The sequence below is a fragment of the Manacus vitellinus genome, unplaced genomic scaffold (genome assembly GCF_001715985.3).
Source record: "Manacus vitellinus isolate BGI_N305 unplaced genomic scaffold, ASM171598v3 scaffold_35_pilon, whole genome shotgun sequence".
Classification (NCBI taxonomy): Eukaryota; Metazoa; Chordata; class Aves; order Passeriformes; family Pipridae; genus Manacus; species Manacus vitellinus.
The window spans coordinates 7,277,852-7,300,811 of NW_021940498.1; the positions used below are offsets into that span (position 1 = coordinate 7,277,852).

Sequence of the window (22,960 nt, forward strand, 5' to 3'; positions counted from 1 at the left end):
GGAGTGGGGATGGACAGGGAGCTGAACAGGAGCCAGAGTGTGCCCAGGGGGCCAAGAAGGCCAATGGATCCTGGCCTGGCTCAGGAACAGGGTGGCCAACAGGTCCAAGGAAGTGATTCTGCCCCTGGACTCAGCACTGGTGAGGCCACCCCTGGAGTGCTGTGTCCAGTTCTGGGCCCTCAGCTCAGGAAGGACATGGAGGGGCTGGAGCAGGGCCAGAGGAGAGCAACGAGGCTGGGGAAGGGACTGGAGCACAAGTGCTGTGAGGAGAGGCTGAGGGAGCTGGGGGGGCTCAGCCTGGAGAAGAGGAGGCTCAGGGGAGACCTCCTCACTCTCTGCAACTCCCTGACAGGAGGGGGGAGCCAGGGGGGGGTTGATGTCTTTTCCCAGGCAATGATCAGCAAGACAAGATGGCTGGGTCATAAGCTGTGCCAGAGAAGGTTTAGGTTGGATATTAGGAAGAATTTCTTTACAGAGAGGGTAATCAGCCATTGGAATGGGCTGCCCAGGGAAGTGGTGGATTCTCCATCCCTGGAGGTATTTAAGATAAGACTGGATGTGGCATCAGTGCCATGGTCTGGGAACCACAGCGGGGTTGGATCAAGGGTTGGACTTGATGATCTTGGAGGTTCCTTCCAACCCAGCTGATTCTATGATTCTATGAAAAAAAGCTCCTCGCCGTGAAGAGCTCACAGAGCTGCTCTCACAAAGTACACACCGAGGCTGGAGCATCCTGCCAGAGGGCAGGGTTAGATGGGATAGTGGGAAGGAATTCTTGCCTGGGAGGGTGGGGAGGCCCTGGAATGGATTTCCCAGAGAAGCTGTGGTTGCCCCACCCCTGGAAGTGTCCAAGGCCAGGTTGGAGCAACCTGGGCTAGTGGAAGGTGTTGGGGGTTGGAAGAGATGACACTTAAAAAGGTCCTTTCCAGCCTAAACAATTCTGTTATTCCATGATCCCCAGACCAGTTTGAGTCCACAGAAGCTGATGGTCCACTCTCATGAGAGGCACCACAACAAGACTATTAAACACTTCCAAAACTGCCTCTGCCACAAAAAGCCCCCTCAGGCAACAGCCCACGAGGGCTGGCACTGTGAGGGCAGGGCAGCCAACGTTTGGCATCTTAATTCATGTCACCATGACCTGCTGCTGCTCCAGAGGCACAAGATAACAGAGACAAGTGCACCAGGGAAGTTATTCCTGACCAATACTCGTTGTACATCTTTTCTTGCTGTAATTTCCCCGAATATTATTGTTTTTTTCATCTTGACTCCTCAGAGAGGAGCAGATCCCGCCAGCCCAGGAGACACCAGCTTAATGAAATCAGTGTCTAGTTTTACAAACAGGCTCTGAGCCTCTCCACCAAAGCAAAAGCAGAAGCAAACACTCTCCCATCTCCCAGGAAGTTTGCCCTCATGTTCGCTTTCTTCCCAGTATTTCTGCAGGCGGCTTTGCAAACATCTGAAAAGCACCATTTGCTGCTAAATTCACACCCAGGAGGCACAGCCACTCCCAGAGAACACCAAGCAGAGTCAGGATTCCCAGGCTGCTTTTTAAAGTGTAAGAACTTGGAAGAGCAGATGACCTTGGGAGTAGAGAGAGAGGGAATTCGACACCTCCTGGTTTGAGTATTTGCTTCCTGATGTGTGGCATTGGGTGCTGAGCACCAGAAAGGGCTCCAAGAGCTGCCCAAGCACAGCCCTCACAAGCACCAGGGCTTAGGGTGTGTTTACACACACACAGGGACTGAATCATCCCAAAAAAATCCTTTCTGCTTCTCCATCCATCCATCCACATGTGCAACACAGGAACTTCTGCTCATCTCACAGGGACAGATCCAGAAAAACCCACTGGATCAGCAGTTCCTTCCTGCTTCAACTGAGCAGGACTCCTGCACCCCATAGAGGGGTCCCTGATGCAGAGCAGCCTGAAGGGCTTTGGTTTATCCTCCACTCTGGCCAACACAGCCCCAAAGCCCAGAGATTCCTTTCTTCCTGGAGGTGCAGAGAGCAGGGCTGGAGCAAGGCACATGTCACATCCCTGTCACCCACCCCAAAGCAGTGGGGCAGGCTCAGATTTAGAATCCTAGGATGGTTTGGGTTAGAAGGGACCTCAAAGCTCATCCAGTGCCACCCTCTGCCACAGGCAGGGACACCTTCCACCATCCCAGGTCGCTCCAAGCCCTGCCCAGCTTGTGCCAGCACGAGCCACCCCAACATTCCAGTGGTGCTCCCAGCCATGCCATGCACCACTGTGCTTTTCTTTAAGCACCCCTTTTCTTCCACAGGTTCCCCCAACAGTTTGGAACCTGTATTTCCCCACACACACAGAGTGTGAAACCCTACTCAGCTCCCCTCGGGCCGAACCTGATGGGCTCAGCTGAGGTCAGTCTGGGGCTTATCTCCCACAAAGCTGCCTATTCTTAGCAAGCCAGGCTTGCCTCTCCAAACAGTGCATTAGTGAGGATCAGCCAGAGCAACACACAGCCAGGCCATCCCCAGCTGTCACCCCAAAGGCACCTGGCTCGTGCCACCACCCTGCAGGGGACCAGGGGACAACAGAGAGGGTTCTAATTTAGGATGGAGTCCTTGCACGAGGCATCCCTCTGCACTACAGCCCTTGAGCAGCCCTCTCGTGACTGGTTCAGGGCAAAAAGCTAAAAAATAACATAAAATAAGGATTTGGGGTCGTGTTTAGCTCTAGAAAAAGTTTTTCTCTCTGTGTTTTCACAGGTGGTCACGCTCAGCCGTGGTTAACCTCTGCTCAAACACTCTCTGGTGACACTGATTGTGAGTAAGCACAGGGATTAAAAGGGGTGTTCCAGAGGGCCAAGGGCAGCCTGGACAACCAGGAGCCAAAGCCACCCTGGTGGCAGCAGCATGGACCCTGTCCCATCCATGCAAAGGTCCTCCACAGCTCCCTGTAGCACCAGCTGAGGCTGGTACCTCTGTCCACGCTCTGCCTGGTCCCTGTGCCAAACCACACCTCTGCTCTGGTCCCCAAAAATCACCCCAGAAGGCAAAGAGCCTCCTGGAGGGTTCCCAGCGTGGCTCCACTGAGAGCAGGTCTGACACACAGGACCTGAGGTCTGTCACCACACAACTCCTGGGCACAAACCTCAGTGACCATCCCAATCTTCCCAAACCTAAATGATTCCACGACAGGACACTGGGAAGACCAAGTGGTCTTGCAATGGACTTATGGACTTGCCATGTTTGCTTTTAAGAGCAAATTCCGCCAAGACCTATTGCAAAAAAACAAAACAGAAAAAAACAAACAAAAAACCAAACCAAAACCAAAACAAAAACCAAACAAAAACACAAACAAAAAAGCTAAAAAAAAACCCAAACAAAACAAAAAAAACCAAACAAACAAAAAAACCCAAAGAAAAAAAACAAAACCCCCAAAAAAACCCGCAAACAAACAAATAAAAGAAAAAAAAAGTCACAGTTGTATTTTAATGGAATCACAGGATCATTAAGGTTGGAAGTTGGAAAAGCCTTCCAAGATCCTTAAGTCCAACTTAACCCAGTACTTCCACTAACCCATGTTCTCATGTACCACATCCACGTGCCTCTTGAGCGCTTCCAGGGCCTGTGATTCCCTGTTCCAAAGCCTGACCACCCTTCCAGTGAAGAAATTTTTCCTAGTACCCAACCTAAATCTCCTCTGGCCCAACTTGAGGCCATTTCCTCTCATCCTGTGCCTTGTTATGTTTGGGATATAAGTTTCTCCAAGCAACGAGCTGGAGGCTGGAGATGTAGATCTGATGACAGCACATCTTTAAACATCAGCTCCGTCCCTCTGCTCTTTTCTGGATCAGCTTTGCATTGAAGACTTTCCAAAAGTCCCTTCTCTGGGGCCCAAACTCTGGGGCAGTTTGGCTGAGGGGGGAAAAAAAAAAAAACAAACAAACAAAAAAAAGGACACAAGAGAAGAGCAAACAACTTGTGCAGAGTCAGCAGAGAACTCTGGCGCCGAAATCAAGGGACTTGTTTTCTTTTGAGGAATTGGGGAGGAAGGAAAAGGATCAGCACTTCAGAAAAACAACACTCCTACGGCTGTGGCCATGGGGCTGATTCCAAGCAGGCTCCAGCAGCCTGAGGGCTGGCCTTGCAGCCTTATCCAGCATTTCTGGAGGAGCCAGCGATGTTATTCCTCGGATGAAAGTAGAGCTGTGAGTGCAGTGCTCAGAAGGGCACCCAAGTTGGCTTTCACAGGACTCTCCCCACGTTTCTGCCATTCTTTTCCAGAGAGAACATCATCAGAGGAGTTCTCTCCCAGGAGGAGGGAAGTAGGAATCTCAGCCCACCTCCAGAGCAAGTCAACCAAGAGGTGTCTTAAGGCCAGTGCCAGGTCAACATTTCAGTGTTTGGGGCCCTGCTGGAGACAGACTCACCATCTCCTCCAGATCTCCTACAATCCTAGAATGGTTTGGGTTAGAAGGGACCTCAAAGCTCATCCAGTTCCACCTCCTGCCACGAGCAGGGACACCTTCCACTATCCCAGCTTGCTCCAAGCCCTGCCCAGCTTGTGCCAGCACGAGCCACCCCAACATTCCAGTGGTGCTCCCAGCCATGCCTTGCACCCATGGGTGTTCCTTTAAGCACCCTTAAAGTATCTCCTTTAAATCTGCTCCAAGTAGCATTTTTTTTTTAATTTATTAATTAAAAGCAGCAACAAGGAATCCCGGAGAACAACTCAACAGTTTGACTCGGCAGCATTTCAAGTGCCCAGTCCCAGCTCTCACTGCACCCCCATCCCTGCTGTGCTTCCCACAACGAGCTCTCAGCACAGGAGTCCTCTGAGCAATCACTCCTGTCCCCCTGAGACAGCACTAAACAGCTCTGAAAACGTCTATTTAAATCTTATCTAAAAATACAGCTGGCTCTGGACCACTGCAGAAGCAGGTGAAGCCTCGGGGACTGTGAGACACCAAGGACAGACACTCAGGTCCTGCTCAGCTCACGCTGGTTTTGGCTCTGATCTGCCAAGTCAGCAAAAAGCCTCCCTTCCAGGCAGCTCTCGAGTCAATAGTGAAGTCAGTAATCAGAGCATTCCTTGCAATTCCTAATTGTGTGCTTGGAAAAGGGCTCCGGGAGGATTTTTAAATGAACGGGAACAACAATGGATGCCCAGCTAACAGCTCCCAGGAGAAGCCAGAGGGGGAATTTCTGCTGCTTTCAGCCCTTTAAGACACCAAAGAGTTTCCATTCCTGCAGTCATCTTACACTTCGTGGTGCCCGTAGCCAGGCAGGCAGGAACCCCAAAAAATAACTGATTAAAGGGCCACCTTGGCCACAGCAAGGGTTGGAACTGCTCTGCAGTACCTGCACAATCCACCTTAAGCCCAGGATTTTTGTGGGATGTGCATCCAGAAGGGCTTAGAGGTGCTTTTGCCTCCCCACAGCCTGGCTGAACCCACTCCCTGCCCTGGGCTGGACAACCCCAATTCTACACACGAAAGGACAGATCAACACCATCCCACTGCCCCAGGAAAGACCCTGGACACCAGAACGCATCTGAAACCCAACTCTATCATTCCATCACATGTAAATGGCAGACAAAAGGATTTAGGTTCATTTCTATCCATAGAATTAATTAAGCACCCAATGAAAGAAGGTTCTTTGCCACTTCCCAAGGGAACAAGGTTTGAAATACCCACCGTGGGCTTCTCTCAAGCTTCTGAACTCCCAGGTTTCCACCAGAGCATCTCACACAGGCTCACACTTTCAATAACTCTTTTTACAGTGAGTGTTGGTCTTATCAACAGGATGAGTGTGCCCTGGCCCTGCTGAAGTGGGATACAATCCCCTAAAACCCGTTATCATGAGCTGCTCTTGTTTAATTAGACCACGTGATTTCCACCCAACAAGAGAGGGCAAACCCCCCCAGTCTGCTGCTGCCTTTCCCACTCATCCCATGAGCTCAGCAATCCCAAGCCTATCAAGGAACACTCAACCAGCCTTTCCCCTTCCTCCCCCGGCAGAAATCACCCACAGCTCCCTCAGGAAGCTCCTCTGATAATGCTGGAAGGACCTGGAAGTTCTTATCTGAGTCCAGGGGATGTTTTCAAAGAGAGGTGGGTCAGAGCAGAGCTCCTGCACAACCAGGGAGTTCCTGACATCCCTCAGCCTGGAATATCCCACTGGGTATTTCTGCACAGGGAATTGTTCAGTTCCAGTTCAGTTCCCTCTCCAGTTCTCCTGGAGCCCCTTTAGGCCCTGCAAGGGGCTCTCAGCTCTCCCTGGAGCCTTCTCTTCTCCAGGTGAACCCCCCCAGCTCTCCCAGCCTGGCTCCAGAGTAGAGGGGCTCCAGCCCTCTGATCACTTCCATGACCTCTGGACCTGCTCCAACAATCCTTTCTTCCCAGCACTATTCAAGGAAAAATCTAGTTATTTGTGGTACAATAGATGGTGTATGAGATTGATACAGCTCAGAATTAGAAATTCACATGGCAAAAAAACCCTTTGTCCCTCGGAATGGATGCATTTGAAAAGGTTTGAGATCAGGCTGATCATGAAAACACCACTTCTTCCATTAGGGAGAAAGTGGTCCTCCCAAAACCAAATTACATCCACTCGAGGGATGAAATCCAGTGGTATTAGTCCTGTTAGACTTTGCAGTCTCTGGCAGGTGGAAACCTGAATCAGGAAAAGGTTGGGAAAGACCTCCAAGATCAAGTCCAACCATTCACCCAGCACTGCCAAGTTCAAGGCTGAAGGTAGAAGCTGCTCTGATTGTTAATTCTCTCCATCAGCACTAAAACATCTGGTTTTGGGACCCTGAGATGAGGATCCAGGCAGAAAAATTTGAAAAAAAAAAAAAAACAAGTGGGAACTGAACAGGACAAAGGAAGGTAAAGCAGAGACTAAATGTGAGCCCACACATGGTGAGGAGAGCGATTCCCACAATGGAGAGCAAGGGGAAGGAAGAGAGTCAGCCACACAGGGAACAATTGCTCCAAGGAAGGGGAAGCAGCATTGTTTGAGAGACTGAACAGAAAAGCACATAAACCAATCTCCCAACTCCTCATCCTTCAGGAAAAAAAAAGAATGAAATAAAAGCATTCCCATAGTTTTGGGAAGGCTCAGCCCCACCTTGACATCACCCCCCCGCTCAGCGCCAGAGGGGAAGAGAAGCTGCTTTGTTTGGGTTTTCCCGAGCTGCTCTGCCAGCCCTTTTCCCCAGGAAGGAAACCTTCCACACTCCCCTTCCCCTCCAGTGTGCAAAGGCTCCTTATTCCACCTCCCCCAGCCCCCCAGGAGCCCTGACAGGGCGAGGAAACAGGGGCCAGAGGCAGCAGCTCCCCGCTGGGTCATGGATTCCAGTCCAGCCTGGGGGAGCAGGACACCTCCAAGCTTTTCAGGAGCTTCCATGGGAAAGCACTCAGACCCAACACATCCCTTGCTTTTCCCCCTTTCATTGAGAAGCCCTCTCTCTTTCCAGCAGGGAATACCCCAGGGACAGGCAGGAGAGATGGGGCTGTGCACATCCCATGTAAAAATGGGAAAACTTGTTGCTCCATCTCACTTAATTCCAAGTGAGACGGAGCAATTCCAATCCCTGCTGTAACATGACTGCAGCTGAATTTTATTCCACTTAAGCCTTTCCCAAAATACCTGTGGTCCTTTGAGATACTTCTTCCCCTCATGCCAAGCCTTGCAGGAATTCAATCCCATTAGCACATAACCATCACGGAATAACTGCGACATTTCAGGGATTCTTCCCGACAGGCTCAGCAGAGACCTCGTCAGAGGAGAAGCCCTTCAGGTATGAGACATCCAAACCATCTGAAGCATCAAAGCCTCTCCTGTGCTCAGGATTTAGGGCTCATCCCAGAGCTCCTCAGCCTTCCCCGTGGGCAGGGGGAACAGCCCAAGTGGGATCTGAGCTCCGGGCCTGTCCCATCCCAGCATCCCAGAGGCAGCTGCCTTGGATCACTCATGTTCCATCTCTGGAAGTGCTCAAGGCCAGGTTAGACAGGGCTTGGAGCAAACTGGCCTGGTGGAAGGTGTCCCTGCCCATGGCAGGGGGTGGAATGAGATGGTCTTTAAGGTCTCTTCAACCTAAACCAGTGTGGTATTCTCTGATTCCCAATCCCTCGAAGTACAGGTCAGGGCAACCTTTAACGAATAAATCCCCTTCCCCTGATGTTTGGGGGGCCAAAGCACTTCGTGCTTGGTCTTTAACTGATCCCAAATACTGCAGGAGCCTCAAAGCTCTTCTTCATCTGCTTTTTTTAGTGCTGGAAAAATCACATCTTTGCTCCTCTTCCCAAAGGAAACTGGACACATCTGCTTATCATTCCCAAGCCCCATTATCTTCAAGCATTTTCCTACAAGTATCTGTGCATTTCAACACTGCTGCAGCAGTATCAGGTCAGATACCACTCCTTCCTTAATGGTATCTTCTCCTAAATTCCTTCACTCTGGAAATGAGCTTTCCTCCAACAGGCACTGCACATGGATGATCCTGCCTGTTCCTCCCTGGATTTGTGGTGCTGCCACTGCTCTGTGATTCCATGGAACCAACTTATTAAACCTGGCTCTCTTGCTCAGCAATAATGAGCCTGTCCTAAGCAATAATTAAAGTTTAACCCCAGCAGTCCTTGCTAATTTTTGCCTTTTGCTTTAGAGGAAGGAAATGTGATCCCAATCTTGAGATCAAATGGCATCTGCGCTCCCATGGACAAAAGTAAATTTGTGATGTGCCTAATGAAGCCTAGAAAGATGTTTGAGATAATGGATAGGAAAATCTCTGCCCTTTAAAGACTTCCAGCTCCCAGAGTTATTGCAAGGCTTCCTATCATGCTTCAGAAAGTGGGGGTTGGTTTGTTTAGGGGTGGTTTTTGTTTGGGGGGGGTGGGGTGTTTTTTTACACCCCTTGAGCTTTCAGCCTCTGAAGGCTCTGATCCCTTAGATCCTGCCTCACACACGAGCTGGGAAATTCCTTCTCCAGGAAACACAATCACCCCCCCAAAAAACCCAGGAGACAGCTCTTTCCAAAGGCATTTTTTGCCATACCCAAGTTCCCCAAGTTGCATCCGAGCCACATAAATATCCAACCTACACATAAACCAATTAACTGCTTGTTTTAATTTAAACTAATAAAAAAAACGACCAATCCAGAGGTGCCACAGCAGCATCGAGCTTTGCACTCAACCAGAAGTGAGATCCCAATGACTCAGGTGCTGTTTGGAGCCTTCAAAGCACAGAGGCTCCGTGGCAGTCTGGAAGAGGAATCCAAACAGCAGGAAAGAAGAAGGGTGATTTTGTCTAATGATGAGCCATCAAGCCACTGGGTGACAAATCCATTTGTGCTGGATAAACAAAGGCAGCCAAGCAAAGCTCCTCCATTGCCAAAACCAGCCCCAGGAGGTCAGTGGCTTCCTGCAGGGTCACTGCATGTGGGGACAGCTGGGATGGGATGGGATGCTGTCACTGGGACAGCCAGAGGGCAGGAGACCAGGACATGCTCCAGCATCTTCCTCAGACCTCAGAGCCCCTTCCAGGGCCTAAAGGGGCTCCAGGAGAGCTGGAGAGGGACTGGGGACAAGGGATGGAGGGACAGGACATAGGGAATGGCTTCCCACTTCCAGAGGGCAGGGTTAGATGGGATATTGGGAAGGAATTCCTGGCTGGGAGGGTGGGGAGGCCCTGGCACAGGTTGCCCAGAGAAGCTGTGGCTGCCCCATCCCTGGAAGTGTCCAAGGCCAGGCTGGAGCAACTTGGGATAGTGGGAGGTGTCTCTGCCCGTGGCAGGGGATGGAATTAATGATTTTTAATGTCCCTCCCAGCCCAAACCATTCTGCCTCCCTCTCCCTCCAGTGGATCCCACCCCAAGGTGTGTTGTGCTGAGTCTGTCACGCCCTGGGGACAGTCCCCAGGTTGGCAGCCCCTGCTCAGCACCAACTGGACCCACCAGCCTTGGTCAGACACGGAGCAGCTTCAAACCCCCTCCTGATCAAACCAGTTTTCACCTTATTTGGTATTTTTTCCCCCCATAACAGCTCACAGCTTGTCCCAAAACGACCCACGTTGAGTGTGAAAACCACCTTTTTGCCAACAGTATTTCAAGGAGCCACGTCATGCCAAGGGAAGCTGCTCCCACCTCCACAGGGGAGGTTATTCCGTGTGAATTCTCAGAGGAGCAGCATCCCCCACCTCCCACCACTCCCACATGGGAAAGTGCCATTTCCATATTGAACAGAAGGAGCCAACACATTCCCTCCTGCCCTGCTCCCAGATTACTCACAGCACAGCCCACGGAGTCTCTCGGATCCAGGACACTGGGGGTGCAGCAGACACAGGTTCAGCTGCCAGACACATCTCTCTCAGGGAAGAGTGGTTAAAAATACCTCCCAGCCCTGTACCCACACCCCTAAAACTGGGATTTTACTCCCATTCCAACCAATCCAGGTTACTGGGATAGAAGCCTCCCCTACACATCGAAATCACTACAAGCTGCCTGGGTTTGAAAGCCTCTGCTACACTCCCAGCCTGGCCCCGGGGCACCAAAATGTTCTCAGCCATCAGGATGAATAAAACCAACCCTCAGGGAAAGGTTTCGAGCTGCAGAACACGCCAGAAGGTGATGAACCAGTCCCTGGAAGGTTTTCCCATCCCCACCTTCACACCCCGCTGGTTCCAAAGCTGCTCCATGAGCTGAGCTGGCCAGCACACTCGGGATAAAGGGAGCAGAGCCCTGTGCCAAATGAACCCCCCTGCAGAGCTCCCAGCTATTTCTGGCAGGTCAGGTCCAAAGCTGAAAGTATTTATGGAATCTAATTAATATCCATCACTGGGGGTGGGGGGAAGGGATAAACAGATAAATAATCACAAATCAAGGGTTCATCCTTTGGCTGTGGCACTGGAGAAAAAGGGCTGGAAAGGAAAAGGGGAGGAGAAAAACTGCTGCAGGTTCCTTTTCCTTGTCCCATTCCATGCATTGGACTTTCTCCAGTGAACCTGGATCACTGCCCGTGGCAAAGAGTGATGTTAAGCTGAGGTTACTGTTATAACTGAGCAAAACCTCTGTACTGGAATGTTGGAGCCTACACAGCTTTTTCCAGAGCCTCTCTCCCATCTCAGCCCCTAAAAATCCCCCTGTCAGACATGTCTGCAGAGCAGTTGTGTCAAGAAGCCAAAGAGCAGCACCTGAGGAAGGTGGATTCATTGGAATACACCCTAAGGAAGAAAGAAATCTCCATTCTGCCTTTCTACAGCATCCAAGTCTTCTCCACCCTCATCCTGCCCCACTGAGGCAGTACCACATCCTTTAACCAGGAATACACTTATCTCCTCCACCAAAATCCCTGGTGTGTGGATAAAACACAGATGATCCCAAATCATCCCCCAGTACCTCAGGCATCCCTCCTTTCAGAGTCATCAGCAACCCAAGACTTCATGGCAAAAAAAAAAATAAATAAAATCACATTGTCTGAGGACAAACAAGCAACACGTTGTTGTCTCGGGGTTGTTTCTCTGGGGGAATTCAGTTGTGGGTAAAAACACCATTCGAGTGTTTCTTAAATGAAAGGAACCAAACAAATAAATGCAGCAAACACAGGCAGTTTCTGCCTGAGCTGGAGTGTGACAGGACACAACTGAAGCCCTCCAGGAGCCAACCCCTCATTCTGAGCAGACCTCAAGCTCCCGAGAGCTCCAGGATGACCAGACAAAGGTCTTCACCGTGACATCACCTTTTCCCATCATTTTAGAGCTCTCCTGTAAAAGCCACAGAGGTGGCAAACCCTACTTTTTGTTTTTTCACGTTGTAAATGCTGGACAAAGGCAGGAGATCAAACTCTGTAGCTGGTTTCGACTGTACAACAAGAAAATTATTGAAATACAGCCCTCATGTTGCGTGGCAGGGAGAGGATTTATTACTGCAGGGACACAAGACTTTCCCCAGAGGTACCTGCTCCTTCCCAAATTCCAGGCATTGAGTCCTGGGGGGAATCCAAACACCTCAGCAGTCCCTATATATCCACTCACAGCAGAATTGCTTTCCAAGCTCAGCCACTTGCAGCTGTATTTATGTTTTTAATCCCAGCCCAAAGCTTGTTCTCCACCGCTCTGCCATTTAACAAGCATTAAACCTGATGGAGCATGAGACATAACAGGGTTTTACTCACACCCCAGCCAAGAGCTGCCTCAGAGGAGCTGACAAGAGCCACAAGTGGTTAGGCAATATTTATATCACACCTTTCCATCAAAAAAAAAAATTAAAAATAAAAAATTAAAAATTAAAAAGCCAAAAGCCAGCCTTTTGGAATCAGATATATGGGATTTGTCACCACAACCAGCCAGTTTGGGAGCAGGTCTCATGAGTCTCAGGCAGTGCTGAAACACAGCAATAAGTTTCAGGGTGAAAAAAGAATATAACAGAAGACAGTGGTGGCTGAGCTGAAATATTTACAAGGAGGAGGTGAAGTGCAGCCCCTTGACCAAGCACTGGGGTTTTCTCATGAAATACTCAGAGAAGAGTTTTTCCTCTCCCCCAAACTGCCCCTTAGAACTCCATGAGCCTTTGCAAGCAATTCTCTTCTGGAGCCAAGCAAAGGGCTGGGAGAAAAAAAACAAACAATAAATTGGGCTGAGCCCAGATCTGCTGCCAGACACCGAAAGGTTAAGGGAGGATGGTGCACACAGAACATGATTTGAGCTGTGCTTGCAGCCTCCTCCTCCTCTTCCCACCACTCAGTTATTTGTTCTCCCTCCCAGATTTCACCCCAGGCTCCACCATGGATGTGCTTCCCTTCCAACTGGAAGCAGAAAACTGAATTCTGAAAGGCATGAATCGTGTGAGGGATCCATTTAGCAGCTCTCCAGGTTAAAAGGGGATTTGCAGTCACTGCCACCACCTCCCCTCAATGCCAAAGGCTGCTTTGGGTTTTCTCACGGAGATATTTCAACTCGAGAAGCTTCCCAGGAGACAGAGCTTGAAGCATAAGGGCTTTGAGCCACAACAAGCACCGAGAGATGCTTCTTTCTCCCCAGCTTTCCAGCACATGGAGTCAGTTCAGGTCTAACAATTAGTGCAGCAATTCTGGTACAAATCAGACGGCTTGGCTCCATGAGGCACTGGAATTGGGCAGCCCCAGGAGCTCCCATTTCCACTGGCCTTTTTGGCTCAGCTGCTATCCCAAAGCCCAGTTAGGAGCACTGTGTTAAACCCCCTCAGCTGATCACACAGTTCCACAGCTGAGCAGTGACAATTGTCTGCTGAAGGAGTGACCCTGATGGCACAGTTTGGGACCTCCACAGACCGTGGGACAGCAAACAGTGTTTGCTCCCAGTTTTGGTAAAAGCCAGCTCTTCCAACAGCCCAGCAGGGTTCATCTGCCTTGGACTAAGCCTGGCTCAGCCAGTGTAAAGCCTGGAGCAGAGCTTTGCAGAGGGCAGGCACATTTCAGCCATGGTACTGTCACATCATTCTCGCCAAGTCCCAGCCCTTCCCTCTTCCAGCTGATTCGAATGAGCCTTCTCCCTGCCCTTCCAGCACCTAAAGAGGCTCCAGGAGAGCTGGAGAGGGACTTGGGACAAAGGGGAAATGGCCTCCCACTGCCAGAGGGCAGGGTTAGGTGGGATATTGGGGTTTTTTTAGGGGGATTTCTTGGCTGTGAGGGTGTGGAGGCCCTGGTACAAGTTGCCCAGGGAAGCTGTGGCTGCCCCATCCCTGGAAGTGTCCAAGGGCAGGTTTTATGAGGCTTGAAGCCACCAGGTCTATGGAACATGCCCATGGCAGGGAGTTGGAACTGGATGAACTTTAACGTCTCTTCTGACCTAAATATTCCCACGACTCTAGAGAACCTCTTTAGAGTCCCCACAGCAGCACAATGTTCTAAAACTGGGATAAAAACAAAGCCTTCAAATGTACACGTTTTCTGAACGCTTCCAAGGACAGTGATTCCACCACTTTCCTGTTCAATCCATGTGGAGACCAGCTCCCACCTTCATTAAACATCAGCCAGCTCATTACACCCCCACAACAACCAGGCAGCTGCACCTCAGACACTCCATTTCCAAGCCTCCATCCCAAAATTACCCTTTTCCTTTAAACAAAAAGACAAGACACGCATTTGAGAGGGACTCACAGAGCAGCAGCACTTCCAGCACAATTCCTTGTTGGATGTTCCCACACTGCTAAAGGACCCCAAACAGCCTCATGTCCCAGGCCCTGCTCTGGTTCAGGTTCAGCAGAGCTGACAGAGCTGAGCTGGAGCAGCTCCTGGAGCAGCTGGAGGTTTATGTGAGGCAGAGCAGGCTCGTTCCAGACCCTCCCTTATCACCACTGCAAATATCAGCACAGACAGAGCCGCACGTCACGCCCGGGGAGCTGCAAGGAATGGTCCTTTCCACTCCTCTGCCCCCACCTGCCCCAGCCTGTGACCTGCTGCTCACCCCAGGGACCCTCCCCAGCCCACACACTGCTCCAGGGAAAGGAGACTCCAGACTTCAGGCCAGTCACATCCCTCCAGGAAACACTGCAGCCGAGCTACAAAGTTCAGGGAAATAGGGAAAAAGCCCTTCTTTGCCCTGAGCTGGGAAAGGAGAGGCCAAAAAAGCAGAAGTGTCTCACAGGTCCAGTAGAGCTCAGTACAACCAGTTAACACAGAAGCTTGGATTTAAATCCCTTCTGTCCTGAGAGTCCTTCACATAATAAGCTGATCCTTTTAGGAGTAGAGAGGACCCCCCTAATTTAAGCTTATCCTGTTGTCAGAAGTGGACCTCTAACTTTTCACTGCAGGGCATCTCCAAAATAGTCCAGCCACTAGGTTACAGCTCCCCAATAAACCCCCAGGCTTTGCTCCTGCTAAACTAACCTCATTCCCACTGGGACACATTGTGTTTATCACACCAAGAAGATAAACCCCACGAGGGCTTTTCGACCCAGCAGGAACCTTTGCTTTCAGGTCAAATCCAACCTTGCTGTTAACAAGCCCCTTCTCTGGCCCCTTATGAGAAGGGACCATCCAGCAGGGCAGGGACTGATGCCCCTGCTCCAGGTGGCACTGGGGCAGGTCACCAGCACCAGTAAGGCTTCCCAGAGCTTTTCCAGCCTGGCAGATGGGGCAGAATCCCCCCTCTCCTGCTGCCCAGGTTGTTTTTGATGGAAGATGCTGTGGGTGGACTGTCCCATTTTTTAAAGGCCACCACATTCCGTGTGTCGGGCCCTCAACACCATCCAAGAAGCCGAGCTGGCTCTGCCTCCAGCAGCAGCAGGAGAGGTGCCCAGAGCAGGGTTTCTGGAATCCTTTCCACCAGAAGCACATTCACCCAGAGACTCTCTTCACAGAGACATCCCAGAACGATCCCATCCAGCTCTGGAAGTCCAGGAAAACCACGGGGCACATCCTGAGCTCCACGTTACCCCTCACACCCCACACAAGCTCCAGACCGAAGCACGCTGAAGGGCTGACGCTACAAACACGAGCAAGGACATCTCCAAACTGGCCTTCAGCCACGCTGCTCCCGCCTGTGTGTTCAGGGACGTTGCCCTAATCCCACAAGCAGCTTTATTTTCCTTTGCAAAGCCAAACCGTCCCCAAGAGCCGGCGCGGTTTGCGCGTCGGGAACACGCGGAGACGCAGAGCGGTGACCTTGTGAGGCACAAGGGTTAGTGCCTGGCAGCACAAGGGACACCAGGGCACCCTCGCCCCCAGCACATTAACATTTTAACAGGTACAGCTGTCCTACACTGCATTCCTTCAGTATATAGCTCTCCCAGAGCACAGCCTGGAGATGCAAACAAAAAAAAAACAAACAACCCCACATCCCTACCAAAGGAGACGGATTAGGAAACACTTGTGATAAGGGAAAGTATCTCCAGCTGAGCTGTCAACCTTGCACTTTAAATTAGGCTTGTAATGAGGAGACTGCAAGCACTCTGCATTTCAGCGATTAACTCACAGCTAAATAGCAGTTTTAAGACAGATTCTGCCCCCAGGTTTCAGGCAGGAGCAGAAGAGGAGCTTGCAGGATGTCACACAACAGCAACTCACACCAAAGCCCGAGCACAGAGGGTAAAGTCACCCCCTAAAATAAGAGCCTCCCACCACTAGATATTTACAAAGCATCAAATGCAACATAGCAGGTGGGTTGGGAGCTCAGAGGACCCAGCTCAGGAAAAAAGAAGACAGCAATATCAAAATGCCTGCCAGAAATGTAGGTATTTATGTAAGTGCTGGAAAAAGGGGATTACAAGCTCAGTGTCCCAAGTGCAGAGCAATCCTTGATGAGGAACATCATTTGCACGTGAAGTCTAAAAATAGACCTTTTGAGAAGCCACAGGTCTGGCCTCACCTCTCAGCCTGATGAATTCCAGGGCTCCCAACAATCCCACAGCCAGCCACAGACTCCAGGGGCTGTTCAGGCAATTACTGTCCAGCCCTGAAGGCTCAAACAGCCAACTCGTGGCCAGGGATGGAGAAATCACATCCCCAAAAGCTTGAGAGCAACGGAGCCAACCAGCCCTGGACACCCAGTACTGCCTCTGTGCCGGGTTTCCAACTGCACAGGGTTTGACTGACAGTTTAAAGTCTCATTGACAAGATTCATGAATAATTAGGAGGTGGATTGACACCAGAATTCCCACAATACCCGCAAACATAATCAACTGCTGGATCAGGCAACTGCCTACAAAACATCACCCATCTGACAGCTCCGAGGAACTTCTTTATGGGGCTTCTTCGTGCAAAGAAAGAATCACAGAATCAGCAGAGAAAGGTTTGGGTTGGAAAGGATCTTAAAAACCATCTTGTTCCACCCTCCCTGCCATGGGCACCTTCCACTAGACCAGCTGCAGAGATGCTGGTTTTGAACACACACTTCTTACCTTCTCCAAAAAATGCCCTTTTGGCCTCCAAGAGAGGTCAGAGGGTTGGATGAGTCCTTCCTGCATCACCAGCTGAGACACACAGGAAATATTTTAATCCCAAGGAAAGCATTAATTACCTCTTGGCAATAAAATAAAAGCAAATCCGAAAAACACACACACACACACACACCAAAATCCACCCAAATATCTCAGAGTGACCTCACCCCGGAGGTAAATCCCTGTAAACAAACCTAAGCCCTGCCTATCCATCCCAGAGGCACCAGCAGGACCTCCAGGCAGCCTGACCTGAGCAGACCCCAGCCCCACCTTGCCCCCTGGCAGCATTATGGAAAAGCACCGGGCACAGCAAGGCACGGCCTGGAACAGATCCCAGTTTTATCACCACTCTCCAAGGTTTTGTTCAGATAAGAGGGTTCCAGTGGGGTCACACACAAGGGCCAGCCCAGGGTCCTGCCCTCCTGGCAAGCTCCTGGGCAATCCAGCAAGACAACAAGCCCAGACATGAGCCCCAAATCCTCTCCAAGCTCTTAAGTGCCCTGCTCAGGATTAGACCTACTTCCCAAGGATCCCGTGGAACACCCTGAGCATCACCCCGTGACCTTCAGGCACCGATTCCCACCCTCTGGAGCCACCTCCAAGCCCGAAAATTGGCTGCACTTTATTTGTTTTGCTGCAATTGCATCAGGCCACCAGAACCCTGACTTGATTTTAGGTTTGATTTACGAGTTGGTGACTGTCAGCTCCAGGGATCCATCAATAAGTGGCCCAAAATACAATCTATTAGAGCGGCTCAGAACCCTTTGAAGGGTACAACCAGTCCATTACATTTTTTTAAAGGCTACACCCAAAAATACCTCTTAAAGGAAACTGGGTTTCACCTTGTACTATTTCAGTCAGATGCAAAAATGCTTTCCCTGAGCAACCTGGGCAAACGTGAGCCTGAAACTAAAACCAGCAAACGACCAGAATATTTCTGCTCTGAGCATCTAAACCCAGGCTGGGGGAGGGAGAAGTTTCGTTTCACCTCAGCCGGGAGGAGGAAAGGGAAGCAAAGCACAGCAGCCAGATATTTATAAAGAGATTTTACAAGCTCCAGCAGAGTTTTAAGAGAAGCAGGTTTTAAATAAATAAATAAAGATTCAAGGCAAGCTCGCTCCGAAGGGGAAAAGTGGAGGATAAAAAGCTGCTTAACACAGTGAAACAGATCCTTTGGAGGAGTCCCAGACAAGAAGAGAATAAAACTTCCAGTCCATCACCTCCAAGTCCTCCTGGATCCCAAACACCTCACAGAAAGCCTGGCTCCCACACAGAGGACACGGGGGATAAAGGGCAGGAGGATTCAATTTGGCATGACTAAGGAATTAATATTAAAAGCACTCCCAGCTATCTCCAAGGAAGAGATGAGCCACCAGCAGGGCTCTGCTGAGATGGAGCTAGTTCCCAGACGTGTGCATCACCCCAGCAAAGGTACCATTTTCCCCTCTCCTGTCCCCACCTCATCCTTCATCCAGTGGGAAAAACCCAAACCAGCCACTTCAGCAATTCCTGGATCAAGAGCCACACTCACAAAAAAGAAAGAATATCAGTGAAAAAAAGATATTCACAAAAAGAAACATTTTTCATAAAGCTGAGCCTGCCCAACGACCAAGAGGGCAAAAAAAAGACAGAGCTCAATCACGATCTGGAATGGATTCCACGGGTGAAAACTTCCCAATTGCCACCCAAGAAGGTCCTTGGTTGAACACTCTTCAGGGGAACACTGTACCTCGAAACCACTCCCTGGTAGGAATCTTCTACAAATATTTAATTGCATATAAAACAAACAAACAAACAAAAAAAAAAATCGGGCTTTTTCTTTTTTTTTTTCAGGCTGTTGAGCAATGACAGACTATTTCACCAAATACTCAGGCAGTTGTCCTGCCAGTATCTGTGGGTATTTTTGGAGGAAGTGGGGAGAACACAGTGGTTAACTCAAGAGGAAAAAGCAGCAAAGCCAACCACCACCACCACGCAGCTATTTTTTTTTTTTTAAATTTTGTTTTTGAAAGTCAAGCCATGCATTAAAGGAGCTGCATCCAATCGCTGTTTATAGAGGGGCTGGCAGGCAAAAGCAGCTGCTATAAACAGTCCCTTAAATCTCTTTTCCCGGCGTCACGCTCGGAATATTCCCACAAAGGTACATCAAACGCCAGGAGCGGAGCTGGAGGGGGAATACTGGGTTTGGGGAAGAAGGGAGAGGGATGAGGCGCAAAGGTTGTCACCTCCACGTGCTGCCCAGCGCGGACAAGGAGGCAGCTCTCGGTGTGACACTGCCCTCTCCTGAGCACAGGGCACCGCTCAGCTCCATGGCCAGCCCAGCACCGGGATTTTGGGCAGGAAGAGCCCCGAGCAAACACCCAAACAGAGGGAGAAGCTGAGACACCACTCACCCCACAGCAGCTCCAGCACAGCCACAGCCTCCTCCTCGCACCAACAGCGCTACATGCACTTCGACACGAGGATGAACCACCCCTATTCAGGCTCCTTGAGGCTTAATTAGCAGCTGCTGCTAATTAATGAAGCCTCTTTATGACCACGGCAAAGTGGCTGCCAGGTGGATTCCATTCCTTCATCACCAGGCTTGGAGCAACCTGGTCTGATGGGAGATGTCCCTGCCTGTGGCAGGGGGTTGGAGCTGGATGAGTTTGAAGGTCCTTTCAAACCCAAACCATCCTGTAAATCCGGGAATATCGGCACGAAGGTGCAAAGCCCCTCGTTCCAGGGCTGTGGGACAGGAGGTCAGCCCCTGTGGCTGCAAAATCTCAAGGAAAAGGAGTTTCAAACCAGGGAAAGCACATTCCTACAGCTCACATTTGTAGGAAAGCTGCTCTCAGGAGGAGCCCCCCCCCCCCCACTGTCGCTGTCAGGGATAACCACACCTTCCCAGGGTGCCACAAACCAGGAGGATTTCAAAGGTGCGGCCGTTCCCTTTCATCCTCACCCTTGGGAAGGCTCACAAAGAGGGTTAAAGGCCAATACTGCCCCCGGGTGTGTCTGGTGAAAGGGCACCCAGCTCCAGCTTCCACCACCTGTGAGCATCAAAGGGCCTCCAACAAACAACAGGGTGAAGGAGCCACCTGGGACCCGACCTCAAACCACCCCCCTACCCTTTGCAACTGCGAGTTACTCCAACCCACACGTTAAAAAACCTACAAAAACAAACCAACAAACCCCTAAATATTTTGGCACCCAGCAGCGTGAAACACCCTGGCAATTTGAAGGCAGTTACTCCAGATCAAACACACGTGGACACGGAGCTCATGGGGGAAAGTACAACAAATAGTCCCCGGCCCTTGCAGCTGCTTCGGCGTCTGGTTGGAATCTTCCAGTTCATAAAAGCAATTTGTTGCCTTGCAAAAACCAAACCTGATATCATTCACTCTGAGCCAGCAGTTTCTGAACCTACAACCAGACAGCCAACAGATTGATCCGCCCAGGGCTCATTTTCATTGTGAACACACAAGCCAAACATCGGCCGTGCCTCGCCACCGAGCGCACAATTCAGCCCAGGGAAGAGCAGAACATGCAGAACATGCTTATTTAATACAAGTACAGCGTGCCAGAGACACCCACTCTAAAATTAACTCTGCCATCAAAGCACGGCTTTCAATTTGCCACTGAAGGAGCGCCTTCTAAATCCCAGGGAAATATTCTGCAGCCCCACACCGCTGGGATATCGTCAGGAAGATGCTTCAGGGGGGAGAAGGTGTTAAAAAAGCGGGGTTTGAGGATTCAGGAGGCATCACTGCTCAGGTGGATAAAGGCTGTATAATGAATTAATGGACTGCTTTCCACAGCAATCTGATGGCTGGGGAACACAGACCTGCCAGGCAAAATGCGAGACAGGAAATCCATTTCCCTCAGCTTTTCCCCAGGAACCTGCCAAGTGCGAGCTGGCAATTCCTGAGGGGGAAAGAAGGGAGTCCTCCTGCATCCCTGTGCGATCCAACCCCCAAAAAAACCTCTTTAAGGAGCAGCACTGGGCTAAGTTTTGCTGGCTAATAAGCAGCAATCTAAATTTCCTGGCAGCTGGAGCATCCCGAGGAGGATCCAGCATCAGAACGGCGCACTTGGATCGAACGTTTCCCGCGCACGGAGTAACTTTTAACGGAGAAAAATCCACACAGGCTTCCTGAGCAACACTCCTTTTCCTCCACAGAGAGCCAGCAAAGGGAACCAGAATTCCATTTTTGTTACAATTTCACACACAGCACAGTCAGGACTGTTCCTGTCAGCTCTCCATAATCCCTTTCCAGCCCCAAAATAACCCTTAAGCCAACACGATTACACGTAACAGTGGCTGGACAGACCCAGCCCTAAAACCCCACAGCACAGGGAGTTCACCACAGCCAGGTTTTTTCTGGCTGCAGAATCCTCATTTCCACCTCGCCAGGGGGGAAATTTCACAGCTTCCACCCCAGGAATTGCTCTACCAGACCTTTTCCAGAGGAAAATGTGGACTGCAACTCCTCAGTGCCCAGTTTTCTGGGCGGTGACGCTTCAGGACGTGGGTGAGACCTTCAATAAAACACCGACGACATGATTTTTTTCCCCCCTTTTTTCCCCCCTGAATTACTCCTTTTTCCAAGCAGTTTCTTTGCCAAGCATCAAGATAAAATACCACCCTCTACATTCACCCTCTGGCTGAAAAATCTGGGGTGTTTAACAGTGGCTTTGCTGCAGTGGGGGGATGTCCCCAGGAGCCATCCAGGACATCCCTGAGCATCCTCACAGGGTGCTGGGGGTGCTGGATGGGCACTGGGTGCTCCTCCAGCTGGGCAAGCAACAATAAATCCCTCTTGGGATTTTGCTGCCTCAGGATTTTAGGGCTCTGGACAAGCCCTGGGACTGTGGGACACTGCAGATGCCAGGATTTTATATCAAAACGAAGCATTGCCTGGCACACAAGTAGGGCCTAGAGGAGAAAAGCAGGGGAGCAGTTCCACACCCTGATAACTGGGGAGTCTCAGAGACCACAGGGGGCACCCCAGCACCTCTCACCAGGTGGGTGCCCACCCACAGCCCCCCATCACATCCCAACTTTGCTTGGGATGCTCCTGGCCAGGTGAGCCACCCATGGGGGGCACACAGCGTTTGGGGGGGCACAGAGAGCAAAGAAACAGCTTTGGGGAACGGGGAAAAAAAAACAAACAAACAAGCACTTTGTGGTTCAAGGAAACACCTTGTGGGAATGGGGAAAAAAAAATCCACATTTGGGGGCAAAGAAACAGCTTTGGGGAATGGGGAGAAAAAACAAAAAAAACCAAAACAAACAACACGTTTAGAGGCAAAGAAACAACGCAGCACTTTTTTGGGGGGCGTCAAACCAACCCATCTGTCACACACCCGACACCCCCCCCACCGGCTTCAGCACCGTCCCCCCACCCCGGGGTCACCGCGCACCCCCCCTCGCCAAAAGGTGGATGCCAAAGCCCCCCCAGCGCTCCCAGTGCTCCCCAGTGCCACCCACCCTTTACCTGCCGCTGGGGAATCCTCCAGCTCGCCGAGCCCCGGGGGTGCCCCTGCCCGCGAGGCCGCGCCCCCGGCACGGGGTGGGATGGGGCGGACGGACGGACGGACAGACGGACGGACAGAGGCGCGGACGGAGGTGCCGCCGCCGCGTCCCGTCCTCCGCAGCCGGCTCGGCTCCGCTCCCGAGCGGGGCGGGCGCGGCACCGGCGGCTCCGCCCCGCAGCAGCAGCAGCGCGGAGGAGGGAGGAGGAGGAGGAGGAGAAGGAGCAGAAGGGCTGTGCCCGCTCGTTCGGCTGGTTTCGGGGTGTCCCTGCGGGACGCGAACCCCTGCGCGGTGCGGGGCCGCGGGGGTGCGGGGCTGGGGGATAAGGGCAACCCTGGAAAAGGGAAAAGACGCCCCCCCCCCCCCGCCGCCCGTTCCCCTCTCCCTCCCACTCGGTGGTGTCCCAAAGCTCGGTTCTGGGAGACGTGGGACAGCCGGGGGGTGTTTGGAACTGTGGATGGGGATTGGGAATGCTGAGCCCCCCCAAAGGGCAGAGAGCGCCTGGGAATGGGTTGGGTGGGAAGGAACCTTAAAGCTCATCCAGTTCCACCCCCAGGACACCT

At 51.2% G+C, this 22,960-nt stretch overlaps 1 protein-coding gene across 3 annotated transcripts in view; it reads right to left on the minus strand.

The window, feature by feature from the left end:
* The window catches only part of GDPD5 (glycerophosphodiester phosphodiesterase domain containing 5), a 112,913-nt gene that overhangs the window by 89,264 nt on the left and 689 nt on the right, over positions 1 to 22,960 (minus strand). The window contains exon 1 of one of the 3 annotated variants that reach the window (XM_025895608.2): positions 22,360 to 22,379. The exons of the other annotated variants lie outside the window; for them this stretch is intronic. The gene's annotated coding sequence lies outside the window, so the exon portion shown is untranslated. Of the gene's footprint in view, positions 1 to 22,359; positions 22,380 to 22,960 lie in introns of those variants that run through there. 3 annotated transcript variants of the gene reach the window in all.